Source organism: Phasianus colchicus, chromosome 1, assembly GCF_987193195.1.
Source record: "Phasianus colchicus chromosome 1, bPhaCol1.hap1.1, whole genome shotgun sequence".
NCBI classification, from domain to species: domain Eukaryota; kingdom Metazoa; phylum Chordata; class Aves; order Galliformes; family Phasianidae; genus Phasianus; species Phasianus colchicus.
The window spans coordinates 151,216,755-151,236,480 of NC_143436.1; the positions used below are offsets into that span (position 1 = coordinate 151,216,755).

Sequence of the window (19,726 nt, forward strand, 5' to 3'; positions counted from 1 at the left end):
TATTTTTTATTCTAGCTCTTGGAGAAGTTTGTCCATCTTTTACACTTAGAATTCAAATACAATTGATGTAGAATATATATATATATATATATCACCAAATACTCTTATTATTCTTATTGCTTTCTTCTTGTTTGTCAGTATTTCCTGATTTGGATAGTCATAATATTTAATTGAGTCTGGCAGTTTGATGTCATAAATATAAATAAATAAATAAATAAATAAATAAATAAATAAATAAATAAATAAATAGTTGTGTTTAATTGCTTTATTCAAATACATTCAAAGTTTCTGTGCAAGTATAAGCTACAAATTGTTCTGCAGTAATTTTATAGCTTTGCTGTAATTGAAGAGTGGAAGAAAGATATGCAGTATAAAGTTTCTTGTTGGTAGAGGTTTGTGGCAGAATAATGTACCTTGATTGAAGCAATGAAGCCTACTAATAGAAGAATAAGAAAGGATCATACTCCTGAAATTTTGTGTCAGTAGATTTGTAACCGCCTTTTCTGATTTGCAACATAGAAGAAGAAAGTTATATTTATGAATGAATCATTGTTTTCCTCATACTGTTATTTTGTATGAAATGTGACTTTAAACATTAACTGTGACAAACAGATAGATTAATATTTATTCAACAATGGAAATCTTCATATTGGAATAAGAAAAATATCAAACTGACAGCAAAGTCCCCTTTGTTATACCCTGTAATAATGTAGTACAAGTCCCAGCATACCTGGGACCGTTTGCTGGCACTGATGTCAATTGTCATCCATCTGAAACAGTGTGGCCAATGTAAATTATTAGTTGTAATGGTCTTTGGCACTCACTGTCTCCTGGACTCTATCTGGGAACTGCTTGGAAGAAATCCAGTTCATTCAGGCCAAAACAATGTCAAAGACCATGCTAACAATTAAACAGTAAAAATGCTTTCTATGTACTTTACCTATGTGTATTTAAATTCAACTTACTATCCACAAGGACTTGCAGTTTCCTTTCTGCTAAGCCACAGAAATCCTCCCAGGAATTGGTGCAAAATTCGCTGTGTCAAGGAAGACCAGAGATGTTTCTCCTTCCCCTGCCCAGTTCCCTGTTCCCAGCTCCAGCCCATGGTGAGACTGAGCATGCATTCCAGATAAATGCACACATGCTCAAAAGCATGCACACAACATACAAATTAGTAACTACACAGAGAAAACACTGGCTTACAAAGTCTCATATATGCATAATACTCACACGTAGTCAGCAGCTCGTGCAAACTAATTATCTTCCTCCCCTACAGCTGAAAAGCATTGAAGATCATGAGTTTTTAGTAAACTAGCCGGTCTTAGACTCTCAGGCTGTCAAGATGCTTTCCCCAAGCCTCAGAACACTCTAGCTGATGGCTTCTGGACATACTCCAACCTCAAGTTCAGAGTCTCCCTCTACTTGATACTAGAATCCTAGAATCAAAGAATCATTTATACATAACATTTGTACATAGCAGTGGAACAAGTGCGAGTTCTCCTCATGAAAATGAATGTGTATAAATCCATGGGGCCAGATGATATCCATCCCAGGGTTCTTAAAGAGATGACTGGTGTCGTTGCCGAGCTGCTCTCATGTGTGAAAAATCATGGCTGTCTGGTAAAGTTTCTGGTGACTGGAAAAAGGGAAACATTACTCCCATTTTTAAGAAAGGAAGAAAGGAAGACCCAGGAAACTACAGGCTGGTGAGCCCCACCTCTGTGCCTGGGAAGATCCTGGAGCAGATCCTTCTAGAAGCTATATTAAGGCACATACGAGATAAAGAGATGATTTGAGACAGCCAGCATGGCTTCACCAAGGGCAGATCTTGCCTGACCAATCTGGTGGTCTTCTATGGTGGAGTGACTGCTTCAGTGGATGGGGGAAGGGCAGTGGATGTCATCTACCTGGACTTCTGCTAGGCCTTTGACATAGTCCATCACCACATCCTTCTCTCTAAATTGGAGAGGTATGGATTTGAAGGATGGACTGTTCAGTGTATTAGGAATTGGCTGGCTGGACTCAGCCAAGCGATTGTGATCAGTGGTTATGTGTCAGGGTGGAGGCAGTCGATGGAAGGAAGGGAAGCCATGCAGAGGGACCTCAACAGGCTGGAGAAGTGGGACCATGAATATTTAATGAGGTTCAACAAGGCTAAGTGTAGGGTGCTGCACTTGGGTTGGGGCAATCCTAGGTATTTATACAAACTGAGGGAAGATATCCTTGAGAGCAGCCCTGAGGAGAAGGACTTGTGAGTCCTGGTAAACAAGAAGCTGGACATGAGCCAGGAATGTGTGCTTGCATCCCGGAAGGCCAACTGTGTACTGGGCTGCATTAAAAAAGGGTGGCCAGCAGGGAGAGGGAGGCAATTGTCCCCCTCTACTCTGCTCTTGTAAGGCCCCATCTGGAGTACTGCATCCAGGCCTGGGGCCCCCATCGCAGGAAGGACATGGAGCTCTTGGAACTGTTCCAATATGGGCCACTAAGATGATCAGAGGGCTGGAGCACCTCTCCTGTGAGGAAAGGTTGAAGGAACTGGGATTGTTTATCTTGGAGAAGAGAAGGCTCCAGGGAGACCTCATTGTGACCTTCCAGGACTTAAAGGGAACATATAAGCAGGAGGGAGAATGGCTGTTTATGAGGGTGGATAGTGATAGGACCAAGGGGGGAATGGTCTTACACTGAGACAGGGGAGGTTTAGGTTGGATATTAGAAGGAAGTTTTTCACAGAGGATGGTGACGCACTGGAATGTGTTGCCGAAGGAGGTAGTGGATGCCCCATCCCTGGGTCCCTGGAGGCATTCAAGGCCAGGCTGGATGTGGCTCTGGCAGCCTGGTCTAGTGGTTGGCAACCCTGCCTGTGACAGTGGGGTTGAAAATCAGTGATCATTGTGGTGAGAAGGGCAATGAAGGTGGTAAAGGGTCTAGAGCACAAATCTTATGAGTGGCTGAGGGATCTGGGATTATTTATTCTGGAGAAGTCTCAGAGGACGTCTTATCATTCTGTGTAACTACCTAAAGTGAGACTGTGGTGAAGTGGAGGTCAGCCTCTTATCCCAGGTAAATAGCAACAGGACTAGAGGGAATGGCCTCAAGTTACACCAGGGGAGGTTCAGTTTGAGTATCAGGAAAAATTTCTTCTATGAAGGAGTGATCAGGTACTGGAAGGAGCTGCTAAGTGAGGTGTTGGAGTCACCCTTCCTGGAGGTGTTCAATAAATATTTAGAGGTTGTACTAAAGGCATGGCTTAGCAGGGATGCATTGATGGCAGGTGGATGGTTTGACTAAATGATCTTGGAGGTTTTTTCCAGTCTTGATGTATCTATGATTTTATGATTCTACTTGCTACTTTTGGTTAGTCAGTTCTTAGATACAAAGAAAAAACAACCAATCAAACAACCAATCCAAACAAAAACAATGTAAATAAATAAATGAACATAAACTAAACATGTTTTACCAGAATAAAGACAAATTTAAATTCTGATAAGTTTCTTCTGATTTTTTTTTTATTTTTTTTAACTTCACACACCACTTGTTTTTTTCTTTTTTTTTTTTTTTCTCCTGTTTCTTCTTCTTCTTCTTCTTCTTCTTCTTTCTCAAGATTCCTCTCTGCATTTCTCATTTTTTTTTTTTTTTTCATATTTCTGCCAACTTTTATGGGTTTTGCTATGTTTTATTCCTACTCTATCCCACTTTACCAGGTTCCAATTCTTGTGGAAGCATTTGTTTAATTATATATCCCTCTCTCTTCCCCAGCCATTCCTCTTTTAGTAAGTACTTCATTGCAACGGAAGTAAAAAGACTGAGCAGTGAAGACTATTGTTCCAAAACAGATCCTTCATTTTTATGTGATTGTGCTATTTTTTACTCTGTGAGAAACTTGGGACCAACAAAATTGCTTTCAAACAGCCTTTTCTCAAAGATGCCTCAGTAGACTTGTTTGATTTTGCAGTTCATTCATCTCTTGGTCAAAGATTACATACTGCTAGGATTTCTCTACATTTCTATTTCTTGCCTTTCTCCCATAGGATAACTCCAGCACAGTCAGAATCTATCTTCTCTTTAATGGGACCAATTCTAAATCTTTCTGGTGTATAACTAACACTTTAACAATCTCAAAGACAGTGAGATTTTATGGTCTTACATATTTGCAGCTTCCAAATGTATCGGTTTCTCTCCAGCTCATAAGAAAAAAAAATAAAAAGAAAAAACAGGGCAAAACTGTAAATAATACATTAAATACTTGTAATCCAAAAAGAACTTTGTATTCTGGGCTGTCTATCTAAATTCTGAGTGCTGCTAACATGAACTTACCATCAAATTCTAATTGCATTACTACACTGGATAGAATTAAGAAAATAATAAGTTAGTTCAGACCTGATTATTTGCAGAACAAAACAAACACAACAAAGCACAAAACAAACAAACAAATACAAAAGAAATATCACTAAATGCCACTACCTTTTCTTACAATGAATGAATATGAATTCTCCATTGTGTTATGTTTCCAGCTCATATTGCTTGTATATTGATAATCAAACTCAACAAACTGAGTTTTGAATACCATATGTTTTTTTGTTTTTGTTTTCTTTTTTTTTCCTTTTCTGAATGTAAAACTGTGATTAAAATACATTTTTGAAAGTCCTATACTATGAATAGATAGACTACAGATACATCATCTACAGCTGGGCACTTGCTAATTATGCTGCAGTCATATTGCCAACTGGATACACGTTGTTTGAAATAATGCTATTGTGTTTTCGTTTCTTGGTGATGCACTGCAGTCTAGATAAAATGCTTGGTTCTAGGAAGGAGGGTCAAGATATATTAAACTGCACTATGTTTCCTATTTCCAGATTAATTCAACTGCTTGACTTTGACATCACAGCGATTCGTGCCAGGCTAATTTGTAATGCAGTAAGAAATACATGCAGAAGACATATTCTTAGATGTCTAAGTGTTCCTGGCTTTGCATAAGATATTAGAACTATCCTTCACACACACACACACACACAGAGAAATATTTAACTTTATGCAATCCTTGTGGATCAGTATGTAAACTAGACTAAATTAAGCTTATACAAAGTTAAGATTAGCTAAGATTAGACAAAGGTCTGCAAAAGAACCATCATGTTTGGGGGAATCATCTTTTATAATACTGTAGAAGTCTTTGAAAGGATTAATCTCATTTTTCAAAATTCTTTTTTTCTTTTTTCTTTATTTTTTTTTTTATAAGAAAGCTTACAGATCACTTCATGTATTTAACCACATTCACAGATTTCAACACAGACTGTTTTATTGTATGATTCTCAGAAAAAAATAAAAATAAAAATAGAGAAAACAAAGAATAGAGTGATTGATTATAATTTCTAAACTGGCAGTTCAAATTTATTTGAATTTATTTCATAAAATTGTTTCTGTCTTGTTCAGTGCAAAACCCTTTAAACAAAACTCAGAAAATATTTTCTCTAACAGAGAAACAATTTTTTCCTTGAAAGTGATGCTTAAACTGAAACGCTACTGCAAAGAAATAGGAATCTAAAAACAGCCCAGCTCAATCTACACCCTTCTTTGTTTCTGAATATCCCTAAAGTAAACAAACAAACAAACAAAAAAAAAGTGTAAATGTGTTTCCAAACTTATTTAATGCACTGTGAGCATTGTGACAAAAATTGATAGTTGAATCACCAGCCACAAAGATTCAGCAATTCAAGTTTTATCTCTTGTTCTTCAGTAGAAAAGGAGTGAAGACATTTCAAAGTAGACTGATTTTCACTTATAGAAAGCACAGCTGAATCACAGAATCACAGAATTGCCAGGGTTGGAAGGGACCTCAAGGATCATGAATCTCCAACCCCCCTGCCACACGCAGGGCCACCAACCATTCCACCTAATGCTAGACCAGACTGCCCAGGGCCCCATCCAATCTGGCCTTGAACTCTTAAGTATGGTTGAATGAAGTTGGTTGAAACACGAGTCTTCCTTTAAATATGGTTTTGTTTGTTTGTTTGTTTGTTTGTTTGTTTGTTTGTTTGTTTGTTTGTTTCCCACCTAGGACAAATGCTGTTACTAACAAACTTTTTTTCATCATCATCATAGTAAATGCAAACATCTCCTTCTGTTGTGTACATGATTGCATCCATGTCAGCTGCTAAAGCATCCCTATGGTTCTCAGAGAGTGAAGAAACATTTTCCTTCAACATCTGAAGTACCTCTGCTGAAACCAGGCCATCCAGCAGGTCAAGTTTACTCTGAGACAGCTGAAACAACAGAAAAGGCCTGCTTGGCGCCACGCATGAACTCCTTGATGCTGAACTCTGAGTCGAAGTAGAGGCGGATGAGCAGGTAGTAGAAGCGGGTACAGAGCCACGCCAGGGGGTTGGTCTACCTTGATCCCCTGTGGCCTGCTTCCGGCAAAACGTGTGGCGGGGGGCACGAGGAGGGAGCGTGGCAGCCACGTAGGCTGTCCCCGGTGCCAGGAGCGTGTACGCCAGCCATCGGGCATGCCGGGAAGCAGCGTATAGCGCCATCAGCTCTAGAAACAAGGGCATGTCACCTGGGAAGAATACAAGGATGCCGTCCAAACTTGCAGATGTGGGATCAGGAAAGCCAAGGCGCAGGCGGAACTGAACTTGGTGAGGGACGTGAAAAACAATAGGAAGACTTTCTACAGGTACATTGGCCAGAAGAGACAGGTCAAAGTGAGCGTACGTCCTTTGGTAAATGTAAAAGGAGAACTGGCTTCAACGGACAAAGAGAAGGCTGAGGTACTGAATGAGTTCTTTGCCTTGGTCTTCACTGGTGGCCAGGATTCCAGAATTTCTCATGTCCCTGAGCCCTGCATCCCAAAACCTCCAGGTGGGGAACGGGGCAGTAAATTCCCCCCCGCTGTGAGGACAGAGCAGGTCCAAGACCGCCTCATGAGACTGAATGTGTACAAGTCTATGGGACTGGATGGTGTGCATCCCAGGGTTCTGAAGGAGCTGGCTGAGGTGGTTGCCGAGCCATTCTCCATCGTATTTGAAAAGTCATGGCTGGATGACTGGAGGAAGGGTCACGTCACTCCCATTTACAAGAAAGGGAGCAAGGAGGACCTGGGGAACTACAGGCTGGTGAGTCTCACCTCTGTACCTGGGAAGATCATGGAACTGATCCTTCTGGATGACATGCTAGATCACATGAGGAAAGGGCATGTGATCCGTGACAGCCAGCATGGCTTCACCAGAGGAAGGTCATGCTTGACCAATCTGGTGGCCTTCTATGATGGAGTGATGGCATCGGTGGACAAGGGAAAGGTGACTGATGTCATTTACCTGGACTTGAGCAAGGCCTTTGACATGGTCCCCCACCACATCCTTATCTCCAAATTAGAGGGATGTGGATTTGATGGGTGGACCATTCGATGGATAAGAAACTGGTTGAAAGGCCACAGACAGAGGGTGGTCATCAATGGCTCCATGTCCAAGTGGAGGCCGGTAACAAGCGGCATCCCCCAGGGGTCTGTCTTGGGACTGGTGCTCTTTAACATCTTTATCAATGACATCAATGATGGAATCGAGTGCACCCTCAGAAAGTTTGCTGATGACACTAAGCTGAGTTGTGTGGTTGATGCAGTTCAAGGAAGGGATGCCATTCAGAGGGACCTCAACAGGCTAGAAAGGTGGGCTCGGGTGAACCTGATGAGCTTCAACATGGCAAAGTGCAAGGTTTTGCACTTGGGCCGGAGGAATCCCAGGCATCCATACAGACTGGAAGGAGCGGTCCTTGAAAGCAGCCCTGTGGAGAAGGACCTGGGGGTCTTGATGGATGAAAAACTTAACATGAGCCAGCAGTGTGCCCTTGCAGCTCGGAAGGCAAATGGGATCCAGGGCTCCATCAGAAGAGGGGTGGCCAGCAGGGACAGGGAGGTGATTGTCCCCCTCTACTCTGCTCTTGTGAGGCCCCATCTGGAATACTGCATCCAAGTGTGGAGCCCCCAGTACAAGGACGACATGGAATTGTTGGAGAGAGTCCAGAGGAGGGCCACAAAGATGATCAGGGGACTGGAGCACCTCCCCTGTGAAGACAGGCTGAGGGAGCTGGGCTTGTTCAGCCTGGAGAAAAGAAGGCTGCGGGATGACCTCATTGCAGCCTTTCAGTACCTAAAGGGAGCCTACAAACAGGAGGGAAATCAACTTTTTGAAAGGGTTGACAACTGCAGGACGAGGGGTAATGTTTTGAAGTTGAGGGAGGGGAGATTTAGGTTGGATGTCAGGGGGAAGTTCTTTACAGAGAGAGTGGTGAGGTACTGGACCAGGCTGCCCAGGGAGGTTGTGGATGCCCCGTCCCTGGAGGTGTTCAAGGCCAGATTGGATGGGACCCTGGGCAGCCTGGTCTAGCATTAAATGAGGAGGTTGGTGGCCCTGCATGTGGCAGGTGTGTTGAGGATTCATGATCCTTGAGGACCCTTCCAACCCTGGCCATTCTGTGATTCTGTGATTCTGTTAGTCCTTGAAGATTCAAACTTAGTTAACCAAAATAATTCCTATGCAATCTGATCACTTTGTATCCTCCAGATGGCAACTCCTCTCCTTCTTCTCAAAATGTATTATTATAAACAGGAAAAAGAAATTTTAAGGACACTCTTATTAGAATCTTGTCTGAGGGAAAGAAAAATAGGGAAAGTGTTAGAAAAATATAACATTGTATTTCTTCTCCTTGCATACTGTTCTTCAATGTAGGCATTATTAGAGGAAAATAAGGTGAGTTGGGGCATAATAATATTATACCCATATATATATATATATTATACAGCCACATCCTGGGTTGAATCAAAAGAAGTGTGGTCAGCAGATAAAAGGAGGTGATTCTGCCCTTCTACTCTGCGCTGATGAGACTATTTTCAAATGTAAAGTCTGCAGTCCTCAGTACAGGAGAAATGTGGAGCTGCTGGAGTATGTCCAGACAAGGGCCACATAAATGATTCAAGAGGTGGAACTTCCCCTAGGTGAGTATGCTGAGAGAGCTGGGGCTATTCACTCTGGAGAAGAGAAGGCTACAGGGAGATTTGATAGTGATCTTTCAGTATCTTAAATGAGACTATAAAAGAGGACAGAAACTTTAGCAGGGTTTGCTGTGGTAGGACAAGGGAAAATGGTTTCAAACTAAACTAAACACTCCAGATTTCCTAGTTCATTAGTAGAATAAATTAGAAATTTTATTTGAATATCACACTCTCTCAGGCCATAAAGACATTCACACATGTCTTTGATTCTTAAAATGACATGAAAATATTGAAGGATTGGTTCTGGTGCAGAAAACAGTAAGTTGTTCATCTCAGATAAGACATATAAAATCTAAAAAGATCAGAAACCACAGCCAAACTTGACTTTATTTTTGCTAATAATCAGTGAAATTGTACAGTGATAATGGTTAACATTAATGAATACCTAATGTCGAAGGTATGACTAAGTTACCACTTTGTATATAAAAGTATTGGCAATGAAAGGTAACTACTTTACTTTTCTTTTTTTTTTCTTTTTTTTCCTTTTCTCTAACAGTATTATTCTACAATTTAAAAAAAAAAAAAAAAAAAAAAAAAAAAAACCCACAATGTAGAGAGTTTTGTCCCACACGTTTTGCAGCATCTTTATTTTTTTTTAAGTTTATATGTAATTTTATTTGTTCTTTTTCTCCTAAAAAATCTCCCTCCTCCCTCTGAACTTACATTTTTCTGGCATTTAAAGTCCATCATATTCTACAAGATATATACATGAGGTTTGATCAATGAAATGCTGGAAGCACTCATTCACTTATTGAATGTGATTAAATCATAAGTTGTTTTATTATTAATTTAAACAGTAGCTAGATATGTTTCTGCTTTCATTAAAACTTGTGTTTACTGAATTCCTTCAGTTTGTCAACATATTTTGTAAAGGGCAGCTAGGTTTATCCTGAGTGTTCTGTGGGACTGCTTATTACTGGAAACTTGTATCTCTTTTGTCTAACTCTTTTTGATTAGTCTAAATATGTTTATGTATTATGCAATTTGTGTAACGCTGCCTAAGTTAGTATTTATACAGTTATGGTTCCTCTAAAATCAGAGAGAGTACTTGTTCATGTACTTTCAATTAAGAATAAAAGTAATCCTATTAAATAAACCATTGTGGTTTTGTTATTTTCATTGTCAGTATTCCACATCAGAACATCATGTAAAATAGTGGGAGTTAAAGATTTAATGGTAAGGTTCCGTGGACTGCCTTTTTTAGATATTTTGGGTTCTCAGAGAGGGAGAGAAGTGTTTCCGGAGGACTTCGTGGGCAGAGGAAGAAAAGTGGAGTTCCTGGCAGGACATCTGTCGCTCTCCCTCTCGCTGACTCGCTCTCTCGGTTTGCTGCAGAGAAAAGCAGCCTCCTGCAGTCTACTAGTGTGAGACCTCGTATTTGGGCATTCTTCTCTCTCTCATTTTGTTTGATTTTGTTGGATTTAGTAACTTACCTTTTCTCCTCAGAGCGTTGCCGTTGTTTTTTTTTAGACTCATCTGCTATCTCCCCACCCTTTCCCCTCTCACCCTCTCCTGGAGCGCACGGCCGCAAGCGCCTTGTTTCATTAGTCACTGGGCCAGGGCCGCCTGGGCAGCGCTGCCAAGGGCTAGTGTTTTGTTTGTTTGTTTGTTTCTCCTTCTCTTTTCTTTTGTCTCCTTCCCGGCTTGTACCACTGTCACACACACAGATCTAGAGATAACTCCATAACATAAACACAGTCGAGTATTGTTGTCAGTTAGCTGCAGAAGGCAGTTAAGGATGACGGTCACTTTCTCGTTCTCCTTTCTTGTGATAGGGTAGAAAATAGGAAAGATGGAAGTGAGAAAGCTTGTGGGTTTGGATAAAGTTTATGAGATAAGACAAATACTGCATACACAAGCAAAGCAAAATATGGAATTCATTACTTCCCATCAGCAGGCAGATGTTCATCCATTTCCAGGAAAGCAGAGCTTATCACATCTGACAGTTACTTGGGAACACAAAAGCTATCATTCTGAATGTCCTCTCCGTTCTCTCTTCAACCCCATTTTTTTATTGTTCAGCATAGTGTTATATTCTATAGAATGCTATTTTGGTCACTTTGGATTGGCTGACCTAGCTCTGCCTCCTCTCGGCTTCTTGTCCTACTCAGTGGTAGGACAGAATGAGAAGTGGAAAAATCTCAATTTAATGTAAACACTGCTCTGCAACAACTAAAACATCAGTGTGCTAATTTTAGTTGTTTGTTAAGATTATACATGTGTTTCTCATTTTGCAACATTCTTTTGCGTGATTCTCACTCATAAATGTAAATCCAGTATCTCCCATTAGTTCACCATATAAATGACATCAACATAATTTTTATCTGCTCTTCCATGTTATTGAGATACAGTTAAAATGACCAAATCATAGTTTGCTCAGAGTGAACAAATATAAAGAGGAAATACAGTGTAGCAGTCTAAGTAGCAGCAAAAGTTTTTTGTCTTGAAATACACACATCTCATATAACATCAACACATATATGCAACTGTCTTGTTTAGTACTTGGACAACACATTATTATTATATATCACTTGCTAGCTCATTCTTCCTGCTATTTTTTTCTTTGATGTACTTCTGTTACTTAGAGACATGAACTGTAAGTTACACAACACTGTTTCATAAATATTAACAAATGAACAAATAGTATAATAAAACGATTGTTGGTTTTAAAAGAATCATGTATCTCAAGGTGACAGATTTGTTTTATATAATATATATATAATCTGCTGTGTATAAATATTTTTTTTAATGAATTGTAGACTTGAAAGGACACAAAGCAAGTTCTATGTTTCTTAAAGGAATTCAAGAGATAAAATGTAAAATTTGATTATTTGAAATTACTCTTTAAGTACATTTAAGAAGGATTAGAAATAAACAGAAGATTAATTATACAGAATTAATTTCCATTTCAGAGATGTGGGGTTATCTCTTAATGCTCCCAATATTGAATCACATTTTTTATTTTCTTCTTCTGAAAAGACCTGTTCAGTAATAATGTAATATTAAATTCAGTATTAATAGTATTGTACACTGAACAGTTACAGCTTAGTATCTAGCTTAGAAAGACAATCAGTGAGGCTCTATTTTGGTTTAACACAGAAAACAGCTAAACACTGTGCAGCCTTTTAGTCACCCCTTGCCTGGTAGTGGGATGGGAGAGATTACTGGGAAGTAAAAAAAGAAAAGAATTTGTGGGATGAGATAAAAACTATTTACTAAGACAGAAAAGGAAGAGAGGAATAACTGTAATGATAATAATTATATATATAATATCTACATATTATATACATATATATTTACAAAACAAATGATGCACAAAGCAATTTCCCACCCCTGCCAACCAATCTGCCCAGACAGTCCTTGAGCGGTGGCTACAGCTCTAACCAACCACCCTGAGTTTTGGAGGTTTTTTATCACAAGATATAACATAGTATAGAATATCCCTTTGGTCAGTTTAGGTCAGCTGGCTTGGTTTTGTCTCCTTATACCTCCTTGTGCCCTATCAGCCCCCTTTCTGGCAGGACAGTACAAAAAGCTAAAAAACTGAAACATTCCTGGCTCTGTATGGCACTGCAGAGCAACAACTGTAATGTTGGTATTTTATTAACAGTGCTTTTCTTCTGAAGCGAAAACAGCATTGTATCAGGCATCATGAAGAAAATCAACTCTGTCTCAAATGAAATCTGAACAAGCTGGAAGACAGAATGTACTACTGCCATGGACAAGCAATTTGTTCAGATCTTCAAAATAAACAAATATTTGTGTGTGTGTGTGTTTAAGTGTAATGTTGTCTATTTCAGAATGCGCTCAGTGGGCACTGCTGGAAAAAGGTTCCCTCTGCATTTTTCATAGCTTCCCCCAGTCAGATATTTATAGAGTGACAGTTTTCCTCTTTTCCATACCAGTCCAGCTCTGTCTATCTCTCTTTGACCCCAATTCTTTGGAACAGAGAAATAAATTAAAAAAGGACAAAAAGAAGAATGTTAGTGTTTTCCTCCATGTAATTTCTTATTTGCAATGAACCTATAGCTTCTGCTTGGTGATTTGTATTTGTGTTTTGGCCTGTATACTTACTCTGATTCTTTCTTACATGTGGCAATCCTTGATCTGTTGTAAAGAGCTGAAAGTTTTCCTTAAACAAGCTTCTCTTTAGTCTGTACTCCCACTTGACCCCCCGGTAATGCTCTCCTTTGCTCCTGCTCCTGCATGTGGCCCACTCGTAACAAGAACAAAAGTACTTCCACAATTTGAGGTGAATCTATCTGATTCTCTATGTCCTGTTCCCATTTGAACTGTAATCCTACAACCCTCAAAGAATCATAGAATCACAAGGTTGGAAATGACCTATAAGATCATCTAGTCCAACCGTCTTCACATTACCACTGCTACCACAAGCTACTAAACCATATCTTGCAGCTCCTTGTCCAGACGCCTCTGGAACACTGCCAGGGATGGTGACTCCACCACCTCCCTGGACAGGCCATTCCAGTGCCTGATCACTCTCTGAGAGAAAAAGTTTTTCCTCATGTCTAACTTAAACCTCCTCTGATACAGCTTGCAGCCATTTCCCTGGGTCCTGCTCGTTGCCTGGGAGAAGAGGCCAAACCCCTCTTCACCACATCCTCCCTTCAGGAAGTTGTAGAGTGCAATGAGGTCTCCTCTGAGCCTCCTCTTCTCCAGACTAAACAATCCCAGCTACCTCAGCCGCTCCTCATAAGACTTGTGCTCCAGACCCCTCATCAGTTTCGTTGCCTTTCTCCAGACACACTCCAGGGCACCAATGTCTTTCTTGTAGTGAGGGGCCCAAAACTGAACACAATACTCAAGGTACGGCCTCACCAGTGCTGAGTACAGGGGGATGATCACCTCCCTGCTCCTGCTGGCCACTCTATTTCTAATGCAGGCCAGGATGCCGTTGGCCCTCTTGGCCACCTGGGCACACTGTCAGCTCATGTTCGGCCGAGCATCAACCAACACTCCCAGGTCCCTTTCCTCTTCATAATCATCCAGCCACTCATTCCCAAGCCTATAGCGCTGCATGGGGTTGTTGTGGCCAAAGTGCAGGACCCGGCACTTGGCCTTGTTGAACCTCATCCTATTCACCTCTGCCCAGTGATCCAGCTTATCTAAATCCCTCTGAAGGGCCTCCCTCTACCCTCAGGCAGATCAACACCACCTCCCAACTTGGTGTCATCTGCAAACTTACTAAGGGTACACTCAATCCCCTCATCTAGGTCATCAATAAAGATGCTAAACAAGACAGGCCCCAATACCAACCCCTGGGGGACACCACTTGAAACAGGTCACCAGCTGGACTTAACTCCATTAACAACTACCCGTTGAGCACGGCCCTCTAGCCAGTTTCTTACCCAGAGAAATGTGTACCTATCCAGACCATGGACAGCCAGTTTCCCCAGAAGAAGCCTGTGAGAGACCGTGTCAAAGGCTTTGCTGAAGTCTAGGTAGACTACATCAATAGCCTTCCCTCATCTACCAGTCTGGTTTCACAGCTGTACAAGAAGATGAGGTTGGTCAAGCACGACCTGCCTTTCATGAACCTGTGCTGGCTGGGCCTGATCCCCTGGACACCATACACATGCTGTGCAATCTCACCCAAAATGATTTGCTCCATTACTTTCCCCAGTACCAAGGTCAGGCTGACAGGCCTGTAGTTCCCCAGATCCTCCCTACGGCCCTTTTTGAAGATGGGAGTCACATCAGCAAGCCTCCAATCCTCTGGGACCTCTCCAGATAACCAGGGGCACTGATAGATGGCCAAGAGCGGCTTAGCAATCACCCCCGCCAGCTCCCTCAGCACCCGAGGGTGTAGGCCATCCTGTCCCCTGGACTTGTGACAGTCCAGATGGAGGAGGAACTCTCTGACTGTCTCCACCTGAATCGCTTGGGAGATATTCTGTGTAGTGTCCCAGACTTCCAGATCAGTGCATAAAATGATCAGAGGATAACTGGTCTAGCTATTAAAGGCAGATGTAAAGAACGCATTGAGGACCTCAGCATTCTCCTTGTCCTCAGTGGCCATATTCCCTGCTGCATCAAGTATAGGATGAAAATTGTCCTTTGTTTTCTTTTGATGTTGATATATTTATAAAGGGATTTTTTATTGTCTTTTACTGCAGTGGCCAATCTGAGTTCAAGTTGTGCTTTTGCCTTCCTAACTTCCTCCCTGCATACTTTAGCTACTTGTAATCTCCCCAAGTAGCCTGTCCCTTCTTCCAGAGGATGTAGACTCTCTTTTTCTCCCAGAGTCTCAACAGTAGTTTCAGGCTAATCCACACTGGTCGTCTACCCCTGCCGCTCACCTTACGGCACTCAGGGACAGTTTGTTCTTGCGCCTTTAAAATTTCCGTCTTGAGAAGCATCCAGGCTTCCTGGACCCCTTTACCCTTTACTCCTTTACCCTTAAAGAAGATGGTCCAGAAGTCAGTGACTGTGCCTGAAGCAGGATATACTCAATTATTCTCCCACTAGCATGTTTGATTCATGAGAGGAAATATTTTAACAATGACAGTTGCAGATGGAAACATTTGGTATTCCTTCCATGCCTGAGAACCTTTCCTCTTGAGCTGAATTAATCCTCCTGCTGCCTTTCCTTGCCACAGGTTCTTCTAGGACCTGTCAGGTGACCTTATGAAGTGCTTTCCAAGCTGGGAAAAGACTGAAACTGTAAGTCTAGTCACCCTACACTGCAGAAGAATTCAGTTTCTTAAAGCAGAAAAGCTTCCTCCATTTTTTTCCCAGAAAAAAAAAAAAAAAAAAAAAAAAAAAACAATAAGCTTCTACTAATTCTTTTGAATTTCCAGGGCACATCTGTGTTAAAATTGATACCCTGCACAAAGCAAAGAGATGTTGTAAATATGAAGGCCCATAAGTATTGGCTGTTTTTGGAAATATTTTGTTATTAGAATCTTAATGTGAAATAAATTTGCCTTACTCAGAATAGTTAAGCCAATATTTTAAAGAAAATGATGTAAAAACAAATAAATTACTTATCTCTATGTTGGGATCCAGTTTTGTAAAATGACCCTGTTGTTTGCAGTATAATTTTTAGTAGGCTGACAGTTTAAGAAGGTTATTAAATTCACTCAGAAACAGAACTGGCCAAGTAAACCTATTTTTCTTCATTGATTACAGAGAGTGATTGTATTTTAACACAGGTGCTCTAGTCGATTAAAATAGTTAAATCTCTCTCTCTCTCTCTCTCAAAAAAAAAAAAAAAAAAGAAAAGAAAAAAGTCCAATTTTAACTCTCCATTTTTATTGATCTATAAATTACATCAGTACACTACGTGAAAGTCATTTAGTTAATTTCTGACATTGAGTTGTAGACATTGACAAAGATCAATGGAAAATCAGACTCAGATTACTGCTCATATGCAATACTTTGGTTTCAATGAGTGTATGTGGGCTTAAAATTGGCGCAAAATTTTAATTAAATGAGTATATATGTATATATATATATACTAAATGGTATCTAAAACTTAAATAAAAACGGAGAAGTGCTTAAAAACACTTTGTGCAATTCTAGTCCAGAGAATAATCAACATTATTGCTTGATAATAGCAAAGCTTATGCTTTCATAAGGATTTATCTTCTTGTTCATATTTTTAAAAACTGTGTCTTTGTGTAGCAGCCATGTTTTGTGGCCTTTAAGCGAAACTGTGTTATTTTTCTCCTCAGAGAATTTTAATAACGGGAAAGAGTTGAGTTCTGCTTTATGATAGTGATGCTATTTTTCCAGAAATTTATTAAATACAGTAGTTAAGATAAAAAATACTGATTACTCAAGTAGTTGGTGTTAGAAATTAGAGAAAATATAATGAGCATTTTTTTTGCCAACCATTTTAACTATTTTCACTAAAATTCAAAGTCTTGTCAGGGTTAGATATTATTCAGAGGGAAAAAGAAGGGAAGGGAAGGGAAGGGAAGGGAAGGGAAGGGAAGGGAAGGGAAGGGAAGGGAAGGGAAGGGAAGGGAAGGGAAGGGAAGGGAAGGGAAGGGAAGGGAAGGGAAGGGAAGGGAAGGGAAGGGAATAGGTGATGTCAAATTCCATTTCCAACCTAAAAAAAGAACCAAAGCTACAAACCATTTTGCAAAATTACTGTGTTCACCAGACAGGGGTGGACCCCCTGCCCTGCCATCACTATGCAGAGCAAGGCAATTTGAGAAGAGGAGGAGTGGAAACAGGTCCAGGCTCAGTGATGTAGGCAATCCCCATCCTGACCTACCTCGGTTCCCCAGGTGCCTCTGTGAAATAAGTTTGAGGCCCTGGAACAAAAGGGAATGGTGAGTGAGGGTGTGGTGGGAGGTCCACCTGTGAGGTTGTCTCGGTTGAAGCAGTTGACTCCAAGCCTTGAGACTGCCTCCACCCAGAAGGAAAGAAGTGTGGTTGTCATAGGTTATTCCCTTCTGAGAGGAATGAAGGGCACTACATGTTGGGCTGACCCTACCTGCAGGGAAGTGTGTTGCCTCCCTAGTGTACAGTTCAGGGATATTTCTAGGAAACCTCCTGGTCTATTTCACTTCTCTGATTATCATCACTTATTGGTAGTTCAGGCTGGCAGTGCAGAGAAAAGCCTGAGAACTATCAAGAAAGACTTCAAGGTTCTATGGTGGGTAGTTGATGGAGCAGGCATGCAGGTGTTTTTTTCTTCCATCTCTTCAGTGGCAGGGAAGGTTATAGAGAGGATCAGGAAAATCCACATCATAAATAAGTGGCTTAGAGGTTGGTACAAAAACTAGAATTTTGGTTCTTATGACCATAGGGCAATTTACTCAGCCTCTGGCATGATGGCTGCAGATGAAACTCAACTGTCTCCAAGAGATAACAGGACCCTAGCCCAGGAACTGGAGAGATTCATTGGAAGATCTTTAAACTAGTTATGAAGGGGGAAGGGGACAAAATGAGGGCCACTGGGGTTGAGCAGGTAGTTTGAGGGTTCACACTGAACTTGCTGGGTGAAGAGGGTGGAGTACAAAGGGATGGAGAAGAACCATAGACATAAAGGAATGCTGTTACTCTAGGGGATCCTAGATCCTCTAGAAAGGCGGTGAGACAGAAAGCCCAGTTGAAGTGCCTTTATAGCAATGCACATAGCCTGGGAAATAAGCAGGGGGAGTTGGAAAACGTGATGCACTTGGAAAATTCTTGTTGATATCATGGTGTCTCACTCCAATTTGTGGGAGGGAGATGAGGTTCTTTTAATATCTGTATACCCGGTGTGAGATTAAGAAACAGTGGTTCAAATGTTGGTCCAACAAAGAAGATCAATGGCATATGCTGTTTCATTAATAATGATTTCAGGGACGGCTTGTAATCTGATAATACGATTTAGGTTATAGATGGGCTCTTGAGCACCACTAACCAACTTGTTGGGGTTCCAGGTAACTGACCGTAGTGTTTGATTATGCGTTGGGGTGGCCAGTCATCTTTGCCCCAAGATTGGCCACTACCGCGTGTTAGGGGAGGTGTCGATAGACATTTTGTGTCGGTTGAGATCATCATATACTCTGATACCTAATTCATTGTCATCCTTTCCTAGAAGCAAAAAGAACATTGGGCGGATTACTCCAACATAACATACCCCAGTCCAGTTTGCAGATAATTGTTTATACGCATAATGACCACAAATCCAATATTGTCCTTTTAGTGCTACTGAGCCATTTTTAAAAGGTCCATTCCATTTTTTGGTTAGTTTATTTACATGTTCCTTTGCTTGAAAGTATGTGGTGTTGAGAGGTCCAAAAGTATGTCCTACCACATTGCAGTTCCAGCCATTATTAGTATCCTCACACCACTTAACATTTTCATGCTCCCACATCAGGCCTCCAAGTGCATTTCATATCTTGAGCTTTGGTTAACAATGTGTTGTTGGCAGAGGACCAAAAATGAGAAAACCTGTGTCTTATTCCTGACTGATTGTACCACTCCCACTGATCTCCTCTTGCCTGTGACCCAGTTCCATGAGCCCCTTTACAATAAACCCAAGTGCAATTGCTACTCCCAGCATAGATACCACCTGGCTGTGTATGACTCAGACAATACATTCCCATAGCAGGATATTGGACTGGCCATGGAGACATATTCTTATCTTCCCAGTGGGTACTGTGGTTAGTTCCACTGTAATTGCTTGCAAGCCATTTAGGGGCAATAGGGGTTGACACCCAGGACGAGACCCAACAATTAGTTAGGTTATACACATTTGCTACTTGCTCAGCCAATTGAAAGAAAGAGTTTTTATACCATTTTCCCATCCCTAGAGTCTGTGAGGGGATAACTGATTGTTATAGAAGTTACAGCCTACACAATACGCCAAATTAACCAAGATAACATTTCACCCGAGTGTTGCATAGATAATCCCCAAAATACCAATAATTAAAATCTACTGTGTTCAGAGTCCCACGGAGGTCTTCTGAAAAAAAAAAAAAAAAAAAAGGCATCAACTTGCCCTCTTGGGCTTCGTTAATATGGTCAAAATGAGGGAATAATCCAGCGAATGTTAATCTTGTATTCCTTTTCCTGGGCGTCCTTAGCCCTCCAAGCATATTTGTTAAGAGGTTCCACATAGGGTGGAACTGGCCCTATGTTAGGCAAATAGACCAACACAGGTTGGCCAGGAAAATAAGAGGGTTTTCCTAACTTATCTGGATTAAGAGTAATTGGCAA

General features: G+C 41.0%; 1 pseudogene; it reads right to left on the minus strand.

Annotated features, from left to right (window-relative positions):
- Positions 1-5,554: 5,554 nt before the first annotated feature.
- On the minus strand, positions 5,555-6,551 carry LOC149920148 (m-AAA protease-interacting protein 1, mitochondrial pseudogene; annotated as a pseudogene).
- Between the last annotated feature and the right edge of the window lie 13,175 nt (positions 6,552-19,726).